Genomic DNA, 6,303 nt, shown 5'->3' on the forward strand with positions numbered 1-6,303 from the left:
CCTCCACTGATAAGGGGTCTCAATCCGAAAGGCTGTCTATCCATTTCCCTCCATAGATGCTGCCTGATCCACCTTGTTTGTTGCCATGTTTATTCATGTGCCTATGTAAGACAAAGCAAAGTACCAAGCACTGGGGACTTGAGAGGTGCATAGCTGAACCTGAACCCAGCTTATGGTAGACTGAGGTGCGGTAAAGCTGCTGAATGTTTAATCAGAATGAAGATCTCCAGTCGTAACACATCCTATCATGACTAATGCTGGACAGTGAGGTAATTAACAGGATGAAGCGTAGGCTCTATGAACATCTCTGTCCCCTCTTTAACCATGATGGAGCACATTGTGTGAATGTAAGTCTTAAGACTGAAATGTTTACAGACATTTTCGCCAAAACAATAGAAGTGTGTGATTTTTTTTAATCTGTCTATTTTGCAATTTTCCTTCTCCTGTCACCAACTCCCTATCTCATCATCATTACCAATATTTAGCAAAACCATCCCTAATCACTGAATACAATGGCCACAATAAAGGTATTGGATGGTGACAATGTCCTGGCTGTAGCACTGAAGACCCATGTATCACTATTAGCTGTTTCTCTGATACTGGCATCTTCCCAACAAAGCAGAAAATTACCCAGGAATGAGCACAAAGAAGGATCTATCCAATTCAACCAGTCACTGTCCAATGTGACAATTCCTAATCACCAGTAAGGTGATGGAAGTGTTTAAGCCTGTTATAGGGTAGATGAGGCCAATTGTCATAGCCACAGGATAATGCTGCAGGAGTTTTATGGGGAAACATTCTCAGCCATACCCTCCAACATAAGGCATTGTTCACAAGCAATACCATGGTGTTCAGCCTCATTTACAACTCCTCCCTTGATAAACAAACTTGTTGCAGTTTATACCAGGATGTGGATAATATCAAGAGTTCAGTTGAAAGGTGACCAGTAATCTCCCTGCTGTGCAAGTGCCACCTTGAGTGAAAGAAAGCCTCACCATTGTTCCTTTGCCTTCACTGGTTTCACCTTTGTCATGTCCCTGCACCTTAAATATTGGAGACCAATACTGATCATACTTTTAATTGGACCATCAGTATCATCAACAGGATTAGTGCAAAGGTTGGATACTCTGTGCTGGGTGGCTTATCTTTTGCCATTTAAAGCTTCTCGACTGTTTACAAGCTTCAAGCCTGTGGCGTGATGGAATAATTGCCACTCCTATAGTCAAGGAAACATACAAGGAACTCTGCACCACCCAGGACAAAGCAATTACTTTGACATCAAGCACATTGGACGAACTATCCACTCCCTTCATTGGTGGCTGTGGTTAATGCTGTCTAGAGATGCATTGCAGCAAATCAAGATTGCATTGACTTTACCTCTTCCTACTCTGATCTCTACACTTCAGAAGAAAAATTGAAGGATGTTCATGGAAATAATTTGCTTCTTATTCACACATCTCACAGAGTGTGGCAAATTCCTTGAATTCTCTACCCTGGAGGTTATGGAAGCAAAATCATTGGAGGTATTTAAAGAAGTAGATACATTTTTGAAGAATTAGAGAATTTAGGGCTGTGGAGGAATGGCACAGAAGATGAGGTGAGGCCTGAGGCAGATCAGCCAGGACAGCCTTTGGACCCCACTCCAACAAAGGAAGCCCCTCTGAATCTCAGTGAAGATGATGTCATTGCAAGCATCAGAAGGAACATTTCCAACTCCTTTTCAATCACGAGTCCACCATGTTCAGAGGACTCGCACGACATTCTATGGAAGATTTCCTTGGCGATCCACCAACCATTGGAAAGCTGAAGCAGGCCACCCAACAGATGAAAACTCAATAAGTCATACAGACTAGCTGTAGAGGTCTGTCATACTGATGGCTTCTGACTCCCTGGTCACCCCATTATAGGAAAGACATTATCAAGCTGGAGAGGGTGCAGAAGAGATTCATGAGGATGCTTCCTGACGAGAGGGCCTGAGTTGTAGGGAGAGATTGGCCACGCTGGATCTTTATTCCTTGAAGCGTAGGAGAATGAGGGGCGACATCATAGAAGTTTATAAAATCATGAGGGTTGTGGATCAGGTGGATGATCATGGTCTTTTTCCCCAGGGTTGTGGAGTCCAATACTAGAGGGCACAGATATGAGGTAAGAGGGGGAGAGATTTAAGAGACCTGAAAGGTAATTACACAGAGGGTAGTGAGTAGCTGGAATGACCTGCCAGAGGAAGTGGTCGAGGCGGGTACATTTGCAACATTTAAGAGGCATTTGAATAGGCACATTGAGGGGAGGGGCTTGGAGCATTATGGGCCAAACGCGGGCAACTGGGATTAGCAGGGAAGATGCTGTGGTCGGCATGGACCAGTTGGGCCAAAGGGCCTGTTTCTCTGCTGTTTTACTCTATAACTCATGTCACAACTTCACCAGTTCATCCTCTGCCTGATGATCTCAAGAATATGACTGTCATGACAATCTCTAAGAAGGTGGACAAATCTGACTGTGGGAACTATAGGGGATCTCCCTCCTATCCATTGCAGATTAGATCCTGCCCTGCGTCTTTGTCCTATCACTTACAAGATCCTCCCTGAAACTCATTCCAGCTTCTGTACATGCAGCGGTATTGCGGACAAGTTCTTCTTTACCAGGTAGATCCAAGATAAATGAAGGGAACAAAATCATCGTTCCTTGCCTTCATTGACACAATCAAGGTGTTTGAGTCATTAAATCATGAATCTCTGAGGTTCGCCTCTAATACCTTAGTAACCCACTGTAATTTGTCACCATGCTGAGACTTCTGCAGCTCATTATGAATGCCAGTGCCCTGAATGGAGGACGTGAGAATGTTGCCATCCACATCTGGACTGGAGTCAAACAAGGTTACGTGATCACCCCACCTTGTTCACCATCTACCTGACTGTCATCATCCATCTCACTGAGATTGCCTCCCAGCCAACATCAGTATCCATTATCAACTGGATGAGAAATCTTTTAATCTTTGTCATTTCTGGGTTAAAATAAAACATCACTAATGACATCCAGATGACTGCTGCGTGATGGTTCACTCTGCACAGTACCTGTAGGCTACATTAGATCTCTTCAATGCCTGCCCTTGCAAACCTTCCCCAGACCTGCTGAACTTCTCTCTTGCCATCCACATAGGTTGTCTTTGGAGTAGGTGGAGCTCTTTCTGTCTCTGCAACCACCCTTCCCAATGGGCTACCATCAATGAAGAAGTCTAGCACTGGGTTAACTGTGCCAATACTGCTTTCTTGAAGTTATGATAATGCAGAAATCAGAGACCTCCATCGATGTTGCTTGATCAACTCAATATTTCCAACATTTTCTGTTTTGATTTTCGACTTCTCTCTGAGACATTTTGGCTCATTCTTCCATTTCCACTATCACCTCTCCCAACCTCCAGCACCTTCCTATGTGACTGCAGGAGATGCAACTCCTGCCCTTTTGCCTCCTCCCTTTTCTCCAAATACTTTTGGCAGGCGAAGCAGTAATTTACCAATGCTTCCCATTTTGTGCAGTTTATATGCTGCTCACTATGTGGTTAGTTCTACATTGAATAGATTCATTGATGATTGGATGACTGTTTTGTGGACTACCTTTGTTTGGCCCACATGGGTGATCCTAACCTTTCAGTTGCCTGTCACCTTGGTGTTCCACCCAACTCTCAGTCCTTTTGTTTGACTCCTACACCGTGCCAACAAAGCTCAGCACTCATTCAAGGACCTGCATCTCCAATGAGGCACAACACAGTCTTCCAGGCGCCACACCAAGTTCAGTAATTTCAGATAATCAGTATTGTCACCATTTATTTGGATTTCCAGCATTCACAGTATCCTCCTTGGGTAATTTTGGATAATGTTACTGCTTTTTCCACTTACACCTCCTCCAGACCAACATTTCAGTTCTTTACCGTCCTCTTTCACCTTTTCATTATTTAATTTTTCATGCACTTTCTCTTTTGTTCTCTCTTCCTCCCACCACCCCCTTTATGCTCATCTTTAACTTTTCCCATTTCTCATGAAAGCTGATTGACCTGAAACATTAACTCTATTTCTCTCTCCACAGATGTTGCCTGACCAGCCGAGTCTTCCCACCATTCTTTGTTTTTATTTCAGATTTTCTTATCTGCAATATTTTCATTTTGGTATTATTAAAAAAAAATCCAATGGGACAAAAAGTCAAGTAAATGGAAAGTAAACTTTCTTTTGAAGTTAACTTACATTTGTGGAATCTGTGAGGCATATCAAAAGTGAGATGGAATATATTCTTATCTAGATATATGCAGTTTCAGCAATTGTCAAGTGGCTTAATATCATCCAAGACAAAACAACCTGCTTGACTGGCACCCCATCTATATCCTATACATCCATTCAGCACACTGTACCTACGGTTTATGCCATTTACAAAATGCACTGCAGCAACTTGCCAAGGCTCTTTTGCCAACACCTCCCAAACCCATAACGTCTACTATCAAGACGGATAGCAGGCATATGGGAAGACCATTGCTGATTTGGAAGTCTATTGTAGTTTCTTCACATTGATGGGTCAAAAACCTGGAATTCTCCACTTAACAACAAGTACTTTCATAAAAGGACTGCAGTGGTCAGTGAACAGCTCACCAACACCTCACGGACAATCAGGTACGTGGATTGAATGCTGGCCAAAGATGTCCACAACATAGACATGAATAACAGAATGTTACTTTTCAAAGGGTTGCATATAACGTGTCAGATAAGATTATGGTGACTTAATCTGAAAATAATTAACTGTACTCTAATTTATATTACCTTTTATTAATAAGATAAACATTGTTCTGTTCATATCTTTGTTGTAACTCTAACAACTTTTTTTTCACTTGAAATGTCACATTGAAATATCTTAAAGCACTTCGCACTACTTTTCCAAGTAAAATGATGATGGTTACTTCTAACCTTGAAATCCTTCAATAACACAGTAAATGAGTTCTAGACTTCTGTTCAAAGATCTCTTCAGCCTCTCTCCTCTGAACCTCTGCAAAACACCCCAGACTCCTTTTTGTTGGTAATTTTATAGACTGCTGGTTATTGTGGAGACAAAGCGAGCATGCTTGGCATATCCTTCTATCCATTTTGTTCAATTTCAGAACAGGGTCATGGAGTCAGATGTTACACTTCTCATTAAAATTCAGCAAGAATGCCAGTGAGAAGTGGCTGCCAGAATGTCTAACTATTGCCCGACCGATGTGGCATACAAGACACATCTCTAATAATTTTCTGGTGCAAAACGTAGCTGCTTAAAATTAGTGCTTTCAAAAATCCTTGCAGCCTGTCCTCAATACCGGCCTGCCCACTCCCGCATTCCCATTTCGCAACCGAAATATATGTGCCGTCTTTGTTGCAGACATGCGATAAGGTAGATTTGAAGGAAACATGAATGGAGTCCATCAACTTCTGGATCTGAATTCCTATTCATGGGAACAGTGTATGGCGAATGCTAAATCTGAAAGTTCATTCCACTCTGAAGTTGTTACTGTTCTGAATAGGATTGACTGAACACATTTCATTTATAGATGAAAAAGGAGGCACATCAATTTCAGTTAGATTGGAACTACCTTCCAGCTATAACCAGTGAATGTTCATTCCACTGCATAATTCAGATTCTCAAGGCGCACAATTACAATTTTTTGAGAATTTAACTGTTTCTTCAGGACATCTTTGTTAAACATGGAAGCAGTAAAATAAATAGTATTTTCAGCTTGAGCAATTTCCCTGGAGGTGTATTGATTCAGATGATACCCAGTTACTGAGACTAATCACAATAAAGAAGTATCACTGGTCCAAAATGTAACAAATAGACTTCAATTTCTATCTTACACTTCCATAAAATACAATTAAATAATCATTTTGCAGTGTTTAGGTGTTGAGACACTTACTTGAACTGAAGCAGTTCTGATGAGGGAGAGGGGAGGGTGGGTGTTCTGTATCATGATTTTCCACAACGCAAAGCCGTGTCACCTGCAGATACATGAAGAAACAGGATGGGGAAAAATATGTGTTTATTGATTTACTTTTTTCCCCAGATAAATTCTGTGAAAGCTAATTATATTCCATATCTCAAGTTCTTGGGTAGTGATTTGAGAATTCTGTAAGGGCAAATTTGTGTTAGCAGAACGGCTGTAACGGGGTTGGGGGTGGGGGGTGGGGTCGCCTATACTCAATGCTGTTGAGTAACGAGTTCCACGGTTAAGAATCAGTGACGATGAAGGTTTGGCGATTATATATTTCCTAGTCAGGATGACGTGGATAGGAA

The sequence above is a fragment of the Pristis pectinata genome, chromosome 5 (assembly GCF_009764475.1).
Source record: "Pristis pectinata isolate sPriPec2 chromosome 5, sPriPec2.1.pri, whole genome shotgun sequence".
Taxonomy (NCBI): Eukaryota; Metazoa; Chordata; class Chondrichthyes; order Rhinopristiformes; family Pristidae; genus Pristis; species Pristis pectinata.